The sequence below is a fragment of the Harpia harpyja genome, unplaced genomic scaffold (genome assembly GCF_026419915.1).
Source record: "Harpia harpyja isolate bHarHar1 unplaced genomic scaffold, bHarHar1 primary haplotype scaffold_46, whole genome shotgun sequence".
NCBI lineage: Eukaryota > Metazoa > Chordata > Aves > Accipitriformes > Accipitridae > Harpia > Harpia harpyja.
Genome location: NW_026293385.1, coordinates 604,193 through 619,156, shown reverse-complemented (window position 1 = coordinate 619,156; position 14,964 = coordinate 604,193). Strand labels below are relative to the sequence as shown.

Sequence of the window (14,964 nt, the reverse complement as noted above, 5' to 3'; positions counted from 1 at the left end):
TCACGGACACTGCACACAATCAATATGATCAAGCAGCTGCCACTTTATTGCCAAGATAGCTCGGTTTATATGTTCATTCTAGTTACTGTTCACGCATAAGCAAATTAGAGATTGGTTAGCATGAGCTGTCCACGCGCCTAGTTACACCTAATGATTGGTTATATCAACACTGTACACGCGCATAAACATAAGGCATAATTGGTTGCGTTAACTAAAACATGCGAAACTTGTCTCAGTCTAATTGGTCAAGATAAGCTGCCGAACTGAGGTTCTTTGTGCCAAGTTCCCTTTATCGTGGAATGCGCACCTGTGTTCTTCTAATTGGCATCTTTCTTTTTTTTGTCTTCTTGTTTATTCTGTTCAAGGCCTTCTAAAGGCGTCTGGAATGCTCTTACTACCGTTAGCTAAATGTGTCCACAAGCAAAGCGTCCTTGAAGCCTGCTGCCTACAAAACATCCTTGGCTCACAAATTCATCAATTCTATCGAGTCTGGATTGTTCACTATGTGCCCATTACTTTCCAAGTATCCCACAAAGGACCACACTGCGCAGAGTCACCTGAGGAGGGTCAGGTAGCAGACAAGTGAGGAAGACTACGGAAGACCGCCAGAGACCTTCAGTGCGCCTGCGTAAAGGACATTTGCATATGCTAATACTTTCCTGGAAAACTAATGAATATGTATAACATTTCTTGGAAATCCGGTGAATATGTACGTAGAACATGTACTTAACCTGCACAATTAGACCCGACGGTGCGCACCATAGGTGGAACGATCCCCCCCTGTGCACCCAGCGCTGCCAATAAAGAATACCTACTTAATAGTTAATCAGGCTATTGAGTTAGTTGCTTTGAATCACTATCGTGCACACCAATTCTTTCAACGGTTGGGATTAGATACAAAAGGGATATACATATTCATGATTTTTCCTGGAAGTAATTAACATATTTGTCTGAATTCCGGGAACTCGTCGACATATGTAAATGCCCTCGGCGCAGGCGCGCTCGAGATCTTTGGTGGTCTTCAGGGGCCCTCTGGTGGTCTTCGATAGTCTTCCTCGCTTGTCCGCTAGTACACCCTCTTCTAGTAATTCTGCGCAGTGGGACGCTTTACATGTTTTGATACAGTTTATCCTGAAGAACGTTCGTTAGTAACTCTAATATCTATCTTGTCTTGATTTTCATTCGTTTAACACAAGCCACAGTGACGCTTTTAAGCTCAATTATCTAAAAGGGCCTAAGGTTCCCATCTTCCCAGGGAATTGCAAGGTCGACCAAAAGCAATTTCCTCTGGTATCTTACACATTTTGCAACATACAGGTTTTCTTATCCACCGCTAGTCAGCATAACAAGGACACCGTTCTTCTCGCAACGCAAGATGTAAAGCATCTTGCATCAGCGCGATACACAAAGTTTTGGTAAAAGTGTTATCGTTGTTTCCAGTAACAGTCCGTCTTGTCCACGGTTCACAAGCTGCAGGTCCAAGCCGGAGCGGGAGACTTGCGCCGGCGTTTCTCCACGACCTTCCCCTTCCCCAGGTGATTGTGGTTGGGGTGGTGGGCGAGCCCAGCGGTATATCAACCACAAGACGCCTTTTTCTGCTTGTTGTTTTTCGTGGGATCGGTCAGATCCCGCCGTACCACGAGGTCTCTTGGTGGTGCGTTTCCCTCCCGGCTCTTGCAGCTGCTGCGCGGCCTTTCTGCGGAGGATTTGAGTTAAATTGGCAGAAGTGAGAAGAGCAAAAGGGGTGGCAGCCGTAGCTTTCGAGCGATGTGGCGCTTCCGAGGAGGATGCTGCTGTGGAAGAGGTCGGCGTTGGCCCGTGGGACTGGTAGTGCTCGGTTTGTGCAGGTGATGGAGAGGAACCTGGTGATAGCAGCGACATCTTAAATAGCTGGGGCATTTAAGAAGCATTTTAGAATTATATATGAAGGCATATATTCTCGGGTATTATTTCCACCAATTGCCGCAAAACCTACAGAGAAGGAAACGCCCCATAAATTACACATGCAAGGCCAACAAATGTTTTTAATTCTGTCTTTGGCTTTTCTGCCTCTTGGCTCTAACTGAGTGTTGTTTTTGCAGGGTGATCCCGAAAACAGATAGAAGCTCTTCCTCGAGGGACCTGTGGGCAGGTGGGCCAGCTGGCAGAGTTGTCCGAATTTCTGGAAGTTCTTTCCGAGCTTTTCCTGGCCAGAGGCAGCACTGGGAGGAGGGAGAGGGTGGGCTGCTGGTGTCCTTCGTGCAGCTTGGTCCCTGCTTTGGTACTTGATGGATTCTTCTTCCTCCTCTTCCTCCTCCCCAGCATTGCAGAAGTTAGACGTTGTGTTTCTCCCTCATCAGGGAAGCCCTCCTCCTCCCTGCTGAGGGGTCGTAGTTTGCGGCGTCCACGAACCGGCTCCAGAGATCGTAACCCTGCCGCGGGGATCTGCTTGGCTCGCTCTGCCTCGGCAGGATTTGATCCTGAGCAGCCCTGGGTGCCGGAGCCTGCTTGGAGCGGGCACTGGAGGGTCCTGGGGCCGCATCATCCCTTGGGACTTGCTCACGACGTGGAGGACTTCTTCTCGCACCTCTTCCTCCTCTTGCGGAGCGATGGTTGTCCGTGTACTCCACGAACCGGCTGCGGAGATTATAACCCCGCCGCGGGGATCGGCTCCGCTCTTTTTCCCGCAGCTGAGTTTGCTCCCAGGCAGCCTGGGATGCGGGAACCGCCTTGGAGCTGGAGTTGGAGGTCAACGGAGGTGAATCATCCCTGGGGGTTTGTTCGTGACTCGGAGAACTAGTTCTCCTCCTCACTGAGCCACGGTCGTCTGTGTATTCCACGAACCGTCTGCAGAGTTTACAGCCACACTGTGGGGATCGGCTCCGCTCTCTCTCCTGAAGCAATCTTTGCTCTCAGGCAGCCTGGGATGCGGGAACCGGCTTGGAGCTGGAGTTGGAGGTCCACAGAGGCGAGTCATCCCTGGGGGCTTGTTCGTGACTCGGAGGACTAGTTCTCCTCCTCCTCGCTGAGCCACGGTCGTCCGTGTTCTCCATGAACCGGCTGCAGACATTATAACCCCGCAGCGGGGATCGGCTCCGCTCTCTCTCCCGCAGCAATCTTTGCTCCCAAGCAGCCCGGGATGCGGGAGCCCACCGGGAGCTGGAGTTGGAGGTCCACGGAGCTGAGTCAGTCCTGGGGGCTTGTTCGTGACTCGGACTAGTCCTCCTCCTTGCTGAGTAGTTGTAGTCCTTGGTGGCCACGAGGCAGCTGCAGAAATCCTTGTCCCGTTGCGGCAAGTTGCTCCAGGCCCTCTCCCTGGCCCCATTCCTCTGGCAGCAGGAACAGGAGGTGAATCCGTCCTCCTGCTCGTCGTCCCGTTGCGCAGCGTGCGGCCCACGGTCAAACAGTTGACAGCGGAACGGGAAGCCGGGTTGGGTTCTGGACGCGCACGAGGCCGTGCTGCGCCTGCCTGCCCAGGCTGCAGATGCCTCCCGCGCATCTGCCTGGTTTAACTGGCTGGTCCTGGTTCTTGTAGAGGAGCTGCAGTCCTCTGGAGCATCCTCCATGCCCACTGCCATGTCCTGCACAGAGAGCTGTGAAAAGGCCCTGACCTTTCCCCATGAAAGGACCAGAACAGTGGGGAACCCCCAGAAACTGTGGGACGGGACAGCTAAGGGCGTCCCAGAGCTTCTCCTGGAGGGCTGCAAAGGCAGAAGACCCAAAGGTGGACAAATGGGGTGGATCGAGGTGGGATGCTTTGAGAGGGAGAAGCGTTGCAGCTTTGAAGAAAGCTGCAGCGTGGGAGGGAAAAGAGAACGATGCCAAGATCCCGGAAAGAAATCCACTGATCCATCTCCCCAGAGTTACCTTAGTCCTAGGAAGAAGGTGGTCCCACAGGATCTACCTTCTTGCTGCCGGCCGCCCACTGTCTCGGGAAGGCATGGGCATGTGATGGTATCTGTGGGGAAGAAGGCCTTCCTCCCCTTAAATCAGAGCTCCTGGAGAAAAAAAAAAAAGAGTGATTTCTGTTTAGGGCTGTTCTTGCAGCTTTCCCTGGGGTCCAGCCATTTTCTTGGAGCGGTTTCTATGACAGAGAGAAGACGTATCCAAACCTACAAATTTGAAATTTGGTTGGGGTCTTGCTTCCCTTGTTGGAGCAAGACCTCATCTTTATCCTCCCTACGGCCTCCATTTCATAGAATCCTAAAATGGTTGGGGTCGGCAGGGACCTTAAGGATCATCTTGTTCCATCTCCCCTGCCATGGGGTGAGGTTGTTCAAAGCCCCATCCAACCTGGCCTTGGACACTTTCGGGGAAGGGGCATCCACAACTGCTCTGGGCAACCTCTTCCAGTGTCTCACCACCCTCACCGTAAAGAATTTCTTCCTAACAGCTGACCTAAACCTGCCCTCTTTCGGTTTAAAACCGTTCCCCCTAGTCCTACCACTACAATCCCTCATAAAAAGTCCCTTCCCATCTTTCCCTTTAAGTACTCTTCTGTTATTACCTGACATAGAACAGCAAATAGGCTTTCTGCTGGAGAACCGTGTTGCTGTCACAAAGATCCACAGATGAATCGTCCATCTCGTACCACAGCCCGTTGCTGGCCTGTAAAAAAAAAGGCAATGATATCTGGAGATGAACCGCACGGTTTCTCCACAAAAACGCAGGCAGCAAACTACAGAACCAAGAGCACGCCAAAACAAACCCAACCCAGCCTCTAAGGAGACCTTCTCCCCCAAATCCTTGGCTGCCGGTATCACTGCCGTGAAAGTCTGTCTTCCTCAGCACGCCTTTTTCTCGTGCGTGGAAGGAAGTTGCTCTTTACCTTTGTGTAGCAGAAATAGTGCCCTGAATGACACCTGTTACCGCTATGCACCAGGACAGCGTATAAAGAGTAGAAGAGTGGTTCTCCATCTGTCTGAGACATGTACGGGCGAAGATCCAAGCAGTTGGAGTACTTCACAACCTACGGAGAGACCGAGAGTGCTCGGAAATGATCCTGAAATACTACACGAAATAGCCCTCCAAGACCAGAGGTGTATAAATACATCTTTGGGGCTCATGAACACTTGGTTTTTCCCCAAAGCAGCAGGTAATGGTTTGGGTGGCAGGACACTGTTCTCGGCCAAAGCAGCTCTCCCGGAGCAGAGTACGTGCTTGTCTTCCCGCGGCAACTCTCCTCTCCCTGGAAGGGAACGCGAAAAACTCAACGTGAACGGCTTGTGAAAGAGCGTACTGCTTTGGGAAATATCCCGCTCCAGGAAGGGAACGTTGCGCTCCAGTTGCATACGCACTTTGTTGATCTTCCCGCCGCTGAAATCTTCAAACCGTTTCAGACACACGGTGAGAACCTTGGGTGTGCGATGGATTGTAAACCTCTTGGAGGCGGCAACCGTCTTGTTACACCTTGAAACCAAGCACAGAGCCAAGTGCTGAAATGCAACCTTCGTATACGCCCTATCTTGCCCCAAGAAGGCCAGACATCCTTTCATGTCTCACACCCCCCTACGCTGTTTTAAGGCTGTTCAGATGCACAGAGCCATATTAAAATATCGGTGCCTCATTATCGTGCATCTAACCTATGTGAATTATTATGTTAATATATTATGTTATGTGAAAAGATGGCTTATGCTAGAGTATGTGCAGCACCTTCACGCAGGATCTAGTATTAATATGGTGTTAATAATCATCTTACTGGCTGCATTTAAAGCAGTTTTCACCATCTAGCTGCTCGGGTTTCACGAAGTCCGTCAGCGCTGCAGTGACAGTTGAGGCTGCCTGGAGGAGTGAGAAAGGAGAGAACTGATCTCCGGGAAACGCCCTCGCCCAAACACTTATCAGGAGTTGACAAGAAGACCCAGGTGAACCCTCAAGCAGCGCCCACAAGGAGGCAGAAAGAGGGCACGATGCTGAACATTTCCCTCAATTCCCTCAATTCGCGGGGCTATCAAGAGCTACGTCTCTGTGCCACTGCTCAGTTCAGCTACCGATGGCGCGCGGGGTCATCAATAATGAAAATAATACCACCCGTCAGACGGGTGTTGAGGGAGGGCAAAAAGAAGAAGGACGCAGAGGGATCCTTCCACTCCACTTGCCACCCACCACCAGGCTCTCTTGTGTTCACGGTATGCGTTTTTAAAGCAACTGTGTTGATTCTGGAAAGCTACAGGGGCCTTGCGACATCTTGAAGCACAATTAAACTCTCTTACTTTGATATCCAAAGGAATATCCAGAAAGGCCTCGTAGGAATCAGAAACCACTTTGCAGCTCGAGCACGTGACTGGAAGGAAATTCAAAATGCTCAGCGATGGGGAAGTCGACTGACTGTGCCGCTTTACGTCCTTCATACCTACTACGCCAGTCACACCATCAGCTGTTCATCACAGGCCGACAGAAGGACACAGACAATTCCAGGGAGAGCAATGGCTGTGGAAAAGTACCTCTGGATCTCAGAAAGCCCCCAAATATTTGGTGGACGATGGTAGTCGATTCGGAAGGGATGTCCAAGCTGGAAATAAATGGTAAGGCAGAGAGTTATCTCCTCCCGGAGTTTTGCTTTGTGTGAAAGCCCTGGGCGTAGTTTTTCCTTGATGGCACTGCACCAAGGAGTCCAAAGGGCTCGGGAACATTGCAAAGGGAATTTGCTTGTGCTTACTTGCTGATTCCACCCAGACAAGCTCTCTGCATGGCATCAATAGCATAACGTAAGAATTCATGGGCATCTTCCTGCCTGCCAAGCTGGAAATGTTTTCCTATTACTAAAAAAGAAGAAGTTAGTAGCTTTCTCCTACAAGAACAGAAGAAAACTTGTCAAAGCACCCGAAATGACTCACGTGTGAGAATGCTGACGACAGCCGAAGGATAGATGGCACCGCCTGAGAAGCGCAGGACGCTGTTAACGTGCTTTTCCATTCTGCACATCATGCAGAAGCCTGGCTGGCGGCCTGAAGAGGAAGGGAGGGAAGCAAGAGCCTTAGGTGAGCAAAACATCCACAGCAATGGGAAAGCCAGTGGGGATTTTGAAGTTCAAAGAACGGTCTCCGCTCCTCCCAAGGCGACAGCATCCCAACGAGCCCAGGACATTTTAACGCAGAGAAGACTTTCTTCAGAGGGATGTTAAACTGACAGAATATTTCTGTGCAATAAGCAAAGAGGGTTTAACCTGCAGGAATAGGGACCGAGACCTGGGGCTAGAAAGGGGTGCCCTTCTGAAGACGAACACAGCTAGATACGACAAGTGCCTTCTAGGCTTGAGTGTTCAAAGACGACCAACTCGGGGAATTGGCAAAGAAGGGCTGCTTTTCTCTTAAATTCCAGATTCTTGGAATCCTTGGGAAGTGCCCGACAGATTTACAAGGAGCTGTTCCTAAAAGTACTCCCACGACTGGCTGTGCTCACGAGAGAGCAGGTAGTTGGCCAGAGGTGGGGTGTATGTCAGGCACTGCAGGACGGAGTTGAGGAAACACATGTTGCCCGAGTTGTGGAGTCCCGCTCCAGCTCTGCATCGTTGCTGCCAGTCCATGTAAATCTTCTCCGGGGGAAAGAGGATCCTTTGTGGCGGAGCCATTCCCTCAGCAACGACTGCAGGGCGACGACATTTGAAAAGAGATGAGACAATATTGTTGCACGGAAGCACATGTAAAAAAGTTGAGTTCTCTACAGGAGGACCCAGTACAACCAGCTGTGTCGTGCTTTGTCTACGCGCTTTTTGAACACCTCCAGGGATGGTGACTCCACCACTTCCCTGGGCAGCCTGGTCCAATGCCTGACAACCCTTTCAGTAAAGAAATTTTTTCTAATATCCAAACTAAACCTCCCCTGGCGCAACTGGAGGCCGTTTCCTCTCCTCCTATCCCTAGTTACTTGAGAGGAGAGACCAGCACCCACCTCGCTACACCCTCCTTTCAGGTCGTTGTAGAGAGCGATGAGGTCTCCCCTCAGCCTCCTCTTCTCCAGACTAAACCACCCCGGTTCCCTCAGCTGCTCCTCGGAAGTTCTCTAGACCCTTCTCCTTGTTCTCCAGACCCCTCACCACCTCGGTTGCCCTTCTCTGGACACGCTCCAGCACCTCAACGTCTTTCCCGTAGTGAGGGGCCCAAAACTGAAGCCAGGACTCGAGGTGTCACCTCACCAGTGCCCAGTACAGGGGGACAACCACCTCCCCGCTCCTGCTGGCCACACTATTTCTGATACAGGCCAGGATGCCGTTGGCCTTCGTGGCCACCTGGGCACACTGCTGGCTCATATTCAGCCGGCTGTCAACCAGCACCCCCAGGTCTTCTTCTGCCGGGCAGCTTTCCGGCCACTCTTCCCCAAAGCTGTAGCATTCCAAGGGGTTGCCGTGACCAAAGTGCAGGACCCGGCACTTGGCCTTGTAGAACTTCATACGATTGGCCTCAGCCCATCGATCCAGCCTGTCCAGATCCCTCTGTAGAGCCTTCCCACCCTCCAGCAGATCAACCCATCCTCCCAACTTGGTGTCATCCACAAACTTGCTGAGGGAGCACTCGATCCCCTCGTCCAAATCATCGATAAAGCTATTGGAACCAGCCCCAATCCTGAGCCCTGGGGAACACCGCTTGTGACCCGCCTTTTCTCCTGCCTCCAGGGTTTGTCAGCTTTCCATCAGCCACAGCTTTGCCAGATTCCCGCTCGAGGTGGCTGGTGGCAGTTTTGTTCCTGCCCCGCTTGGCTTACGTAGTTTTGGGCTGTCCCCACTCGGGACATCTGGTATAACCCCTTGTTCCCGCTCGAAACATTGCCCCATGCCAGCTACCGTGAAGAAAATTAACTCTACCCCAGCCCAAACCAGCACACCTCCCCTGTAAACGAGAGGGTTTAGATGCCAGGACAAATGACAATTTGCCAGCTCGGCAGAGCACGGGTGCCCTGAGATGTCTCAGGAGAGGCAGGCTGGGCTAAAGCTTCTCTCCTCCTCCTCCTCTCTGGGTTCTGTGGTCCAGCGGAGCAGCTGGGACTTTTCTGCAAGGACACCCTGGGTCCCGCTGTGCTGTCCTGCAGGCAGCAGCACAAGCCAGGCATGACGCTGTCTGCTCAGCACGCTCTGGGTGTTCTCCATGGGAAGGACAGCATGGGACTGGGCTTGTTGTTCCAGCTTTATTAAAAAAACCCTAAATTTATTAAAATACAGCTGTTTTCCAGAGGAGGATTTCACTTCTTCAGGGCTCACCAGGGGCCAGCAGCACAGCGACTGCAGGCTCCATCCCGACGTTGGCATCTCTCTTATCGGGACGAAGATCTCCTCCGCTGCCGGAGTCCTGACGGAGAGTTCAGGGTCTTTCGCCAAGGGCGGGAGGGCCGCAAGAGAAGGCAGCGGAGCAGCCGTGACCCCCCCACTGCCTGCAGAGACCCCCAGGAGTCCCCTGCAGACCACGGCACCCTGCCCAGTCCCCGTCCCCTGCCCCACCAGCCCCTCCTTGCCGTCGCAGATATCCCGCAGCTCCGGTTCCTCGGGTACCGTGCGGCAAGACCTTGCGGCCAAGGACTGTGGCCCACCGATGAACCTGATGGCCACCGCTGGCAAGGTGGCTCGAGTGTCCCGCAGGTACGGCAGGCTCTGCCGGAGGTTGTCTTCCACCCTCTTCTTGTTGGGCGCTAACTAGAAAGAGCACAAGGAACTGGTACGGACCCTCCCAAGTCGGCCGGACCAGTACCTCCTCCCAGTAACCCCTTCCCGCGGCGATCTCCGTCTCCCAGAAAGAGCTGGGAGAGGTTCAGACAGCCGCAGGCAGCGGGGGCCCGGGGATGCTGAGACCCCTCTTTCATATTGCCAGGGCCCATATGAGTCACCATTTCCAAAGGGCCATTTTTAAAGCCTAAAAACAAGGATTTTGGCCCTAAAACGGGGCTTTGGACCCTACAAATGGGTCTTTGGATGCTCATTATATGCCTCGGGCATTAAGGAAATGAGGCTTTGAGCCCTAAGTGAGGGGTTTGTACCTTAAAAAGAGGGTTGGGAGCCTACAACTGAAGTCCTTCAACCCTAGAATCAAAGCTTTGGACCCTAAAAATGAGGCTTTGGGACCTAAGCATGAGGCTTTGAGCCCTAGAAGTGGGCTTTGGACCCTCCAAATGAGGGTTTGGACACTCCAGATGCAGCTTGGACCCTAAAAATGCCTGTCTGGATCCTAAAAAAGAGGCTTTGGACCCTGAAAATGAGACTATGCAAACTAACACTGAGCCTCTGCACCCTAAAAATGAAGGTTTTGGAAACTAAAATGAGGCTTTGGAAGGCAAAGCTAAGAGTTTGGAAAGTAAAAATGAGGCTTTGGACTGTATAAATTCGGATTTAGACTCTACAAATGAGGCTTTGGTCCTTCCAGATCAGACTTTGGGGCTTAAAAATGATGCTCTGGGCCCTTAAAATGAGTCTCTGAACCTTAAAAACGGACCTTGGAGCTAATAAATTAGTTTTTGTACTCCATATATGTGGGTCTGGACCTTAAAAATGACTGTTTGCACCCCCCAAAGTAGGCTTTGGTCTTTTAAATTGATGCTTTTTGCCCTAACATTGAGGCTTGCATTATAAAAATAAGGGTCTACACTTGCGAAACTCAGGGTTGAATTTTAAAAATGATGCTTTGTAAAGCACAAAATCGGACTTGCTCACCGTAGCTATCTCCACGGCAGGTTAAATTTCTCGCCGTCTATTGTGTTTTAGTTCCCTTCTCACGCAAACGGTGGTGACAAACAGTACCCAAAAGGCTCTGGTGCTCCCAAACGGCGGCTTGATGGTCTGCGTAACCCACCTCTAGCCGCATCTCAAGGAGCGTAGGAACGGCGTTACAAGTAAATAAGGCAGCGTCCTGCTTTAGGAAGAAAGCGTGTTGGATTTGAAACCCTCGGGTAGGACAGGAGGAGCATGTCTTCTTGGGTCAGCGATGAGCGTCGGCACGTATTATCTGATCCAGAGCCGATGTCTGTCGCCGCTTTAGCTCTGGAATTACTCTGAGACCCAGGAGGCTCCATTTTCCTTAGGCTGTCACCTAAGGGAGTCGAGATAAAGACAGTTTAACAAGCGCAGGGAATAAAAAAGGAAACCAACGGACGTGACAGCAACCACCGACCACCTCTCACCAGCAGGCAGACGCCCAGCCATCTCGGTGCGACGGCTGCCTTGGGAAGACTCCCCCAGTCCCGAATTTCTTGCTGAGCGTGACACTACGTGGAACGGACCGTGGTACCTCGTCGGTCAGCTCGGGGCAGCGGTCTCTGCTGTGTCCCCTCCCAGCCAGCTCGCTGGGGCAGCAGAGCGAGAAACGGAGAAGCCCTTGGTTCTGCATAAGCACCGCTCAGCAGTAGCTAAACATCGGTGCGCTGTCAACGCTCAAAACGGCACCGTGCAAGCTGTGATGACAAAAAAATGACCTGTATCCCAGCACAGAAACCCTTCTGTGCCCGCTCACGATTCCTATTCCTATGAGAAACCCATGAAAAATAGGGCATTTGACTTATCGGGGAGAAATGCAAACACGCTCCCGGTCTCTGGCTGGCATCTGGCTTTACTTGCATGACCTAGAAAGTATGCACAAGTCTATGCGGTTTCTTCTGCACCTTGGGAAAGGCGTCTCTTGCCTCGATTTCCAAGGAGAAACTCCCAAAAGCGGCACCACAGAGGTATTCCTAAACCTCGCTAACTGAGAGCAGGGTAGGGTGGCTTTGGGGGGGGGGGGGGGCTGTGCGGCTGGCTATGGGGCAGGCGGTGGGCTTTGGGGTGGGGGGGGGGCTGCGGGGGGGTTACTGACGCTGTCCCGTAGCGAATTACGGTGGTCGTGGGGCGACCGTTCAGCGTCCGGCCCCTCCTGGAGCGACTCCGGGCGGAGGGTACGTCAACGGTGAGCGCTGGGGGAGCTGCCCCACGGCGGGGGGGGGGACACACACAAAACAACCCCGTTCTGCCCCACGGCTCTGTGGGGTCTCTTCTTCCCGGCCCCACGGCTCGACGGGGCCCGGCTCGTTCCCCCCCCCTCCCCCCCAGGTGGAAATGCGGAAAGCTTTGACGGATTTTGTGCAGAGGGAATTCGAAGCGCTGCGGGGCCAGGCCCGGGCCCTGCACGCCGCCTTGTAGCGCGTGGGGTGCCCCGCTCGTGGAGGAACCCGCCCCACGGTGAGACGGCCCCCACGGCCGTCCCTGCAGCCTTACGGGACCCACGGATGGGACGGACTAACCCCACGCTGCGATGGCCGTGGGGCCTGGACGGACGGACAAACGAGCTGCACCCCTCCCCCCCCCAGCTCCCCGTTCCTGTGCATGGTGCCAATAAAAATGGCTGAGCCTCGGGGATCTCCGTACCTGGGTGACAACGGGGGGGTAAAAAGGGACCTGGGGGGGGGAAATTGGGGTGCTGGGGGGGGGGTCCCCGAGAGGGTGGGAGGTGGAGACGAGCGTGGCCTGATCCCACATGTTTATTGAAGCAGAAGCTGGTGTGTTTTTGGGGGGGGAGGGGAGTTCCCCCACTGTGCACACCTGGGGAAACCCCCCCTGGAAGGGGCAAAAGGGGGGGCTCGGACCCCCTGAAATGGGGTTCAGAGCCCCCCCGCGCCCCACACCCCCCGGAGTGCTGCCACAGAGCAGTAGGTCCCCAAACACAGGGTAAGGGGCGGGGGGCTGGAAACACCTTGTCCAAGTTTTGCCCCCACTCCCTGAACTGGGATGGGGGGGGGGAAGGCGTGGCCCGGTGGGTGTGGCCGGGCGTGGCCGACTCATCACTCCTCCTTCTTGTCCCAGGGGCCATCATGGGCTGCCGGGGGGGGGGGGGGCAGGCAGAGGGGGTGTTACGGGGTCCGAAAGGGTGTTGGGGGGGGGTCGTAGGGGGTTTGGGGTGCCCCCCCCCCTCCCTACCTGCAGGAGCGCGTGCTGGTCCAGAAGCCGGTCGTACTCCCGCGTCAGCCCCTCGGCCTGGCGCCGCATGGCCTGCACCTTGTTCTCCGCCTTCTCCAGAGCTGTTGGGGGGGGGTTGTCTGTGTCAGGGTCATCCCCAAAAAAACCCAGCAGCGCCCCACACACACACCATAACACCCCCCCACACCATAACGCCCCCCTGCAGCCCTGCCCGTACTGCGTTTGCTGGCCGCCAGCTCCTCCTTCAGCTTCTCCACCTTGGCCTTGAGGGTCTCGTTCTTGTCGTGGGAGGGGGACGACGGGCCGCCCCCGTCACCCCCTGCCTCCTGCAGCTGCTGGCGGGGGGGGGGGGGCACGTCAGGGCCCGAGGCGCCTGGATGCCTCCTTCGACCCCCCCCCCCCCCACCTCCCGCCATACCTTCCACAAGGCGTCGTTATCCTCCGTGTAACGGCGGGCGGCTTGGCTGGCGCCTTCCGCCTGTTTCCAGAACGTTTCGCTGGAAGCGCCCAGCACGGCCTGCTGCGAGATGAGGGTGACCAGGCGGCGCAGGAGGCTGCGGGAGGCAGGGTAAGCCGGGCTCCGCGGAACCCCCAAGCCCCCCCCCCAGATTTGGCCCCCCCCCCCCCAGCTCACAAGGAGAGCAGGAGGGCGAAACCGGCCAGGTAGAGGTTGCGCTGGGCTCGGAAAAGCTTCATGTGGAAATGCTCGAGGGCGCCGGGGCTGCTCTGCAGGGCCACCCGCTCCGTCACGTTGTATGAGGAGATTGAAGTAGACGGACGCCTGTAATCTTGAGAGCAGACAGCAGACGACCCTTTATTGCTAAAACACACACATACTTATAGTCACATATTCTGCAAAGTCACTGTACACGCGCACAAACATAAAATATGATTGGTTCTATCAACGCTGTACACGCGCATAAACATAAGATATAATTGGTTATACTAACACTGTACACGCGCATAAACTTAGGACACAATTGGTTATATTAACTAAAACACGCGAAACTTGTCTCAGTCTAATTGGTCAAGATAAACTGCCGAATTGCGGTTCTTTGTGCCAAGTTCCCTTTATCTTGGAATGTGCACCTGTGTTCTTCTAATTGGCATCTTTCTTTTTTTGTCTTCTTGTTTATTCTGTTCAAGGTCTTCTAAAGGCATCTGGAATGCTCTTGCGACCGTTAGCTAAATATGTGTCCACAAGTCCCCCTTTTTTGTTTTTTGACAAGTAACAACATGCTGTATTGCCCTTTGCAAAAACCTATGAACACAGCTAATTAAACACGGCAAAAGCAACATTATACCTAATAAAATACATAAGAATAAAAGACTGTTCAGTTAATGCCAATGACACACAAAAAGAGGTTTGATTAATAGCTTTAGTCAGTGTCACCCAAACATTCTTACTGTCCCACGGTGTTAAATGATGTGGATCAATCACTGGTGCCACTGTCATTCTGCTTGCTACAGTCAGCGTGTTCCATATCAATCTCAGCATAAGGTTTCGTCCATTTAGTTGGAATCCACTTCAGCCCATTTTCTGTAATGACACAAGCATAACCTCGGCCCCACGTTATTACTTTAAAAGGTCCCTCCCATTGCTGACGCTCAATATTTTTAACCCAGACTTTCCACCCATTATCAATATTTTGAATCCCACTATTCATTGTTTGAAAATGCCGAACTACAGGGGGGACAACTGACTCTCCACGCAGGGTCAAAAAATTCATCACATATATTGCTTTCATGAGTCTATTTGAAGGAGGTTCCCCTAATTCCCCCTTTTTTTGTTTTTCCAAAAAGTCTTTTAATACTTTATGAGTACGTTCAATTATAGCTTGACCTGTGGGAGAATGAGGAATGCCAGTAATATGAGTAAATCCCCATTGCTGAAAAAATTCCTGAGTCCGTTGTGCTATAAAACATGGTCCATTATCTGTTTTTACCTGGGCCGGGACACCCATTACTGCAAATGCTTGTCGTAAGTGTGTTTGTAGATGTCGGCTTGTTTCGCCCGCAAGTGCTGTGGCCCATATCATCAAGGAATATGTATCAACAGAAACATGAACATAACACAATTTTCCAAAAGCTGGTACATGAGTCACATCAGTCTGCCACAA

At 53.0% G+C, this 14,964-nt stretch overlaps 1 non-coding gene across 1 annotated transcript; it reads left to right on the top strand.

Moving 5' to 3' along the window:
* Nucleotides 1-10,875: 10,875 nt before the first annotated feature.
* LOC128138438 (small nucleolar RNA SNORD45) lies at nt 10,876-10,960 on the top strand. Its single transcript, XR_008234004.1, has one exon. It is a non-coding gene; the product is annotated as a small nucleolar RNA SNORD45 (small nucleolar RNA).
* The last annotated feature ends 4,004 nt before the right edge of the window (nt 10,961-14,964 follow it).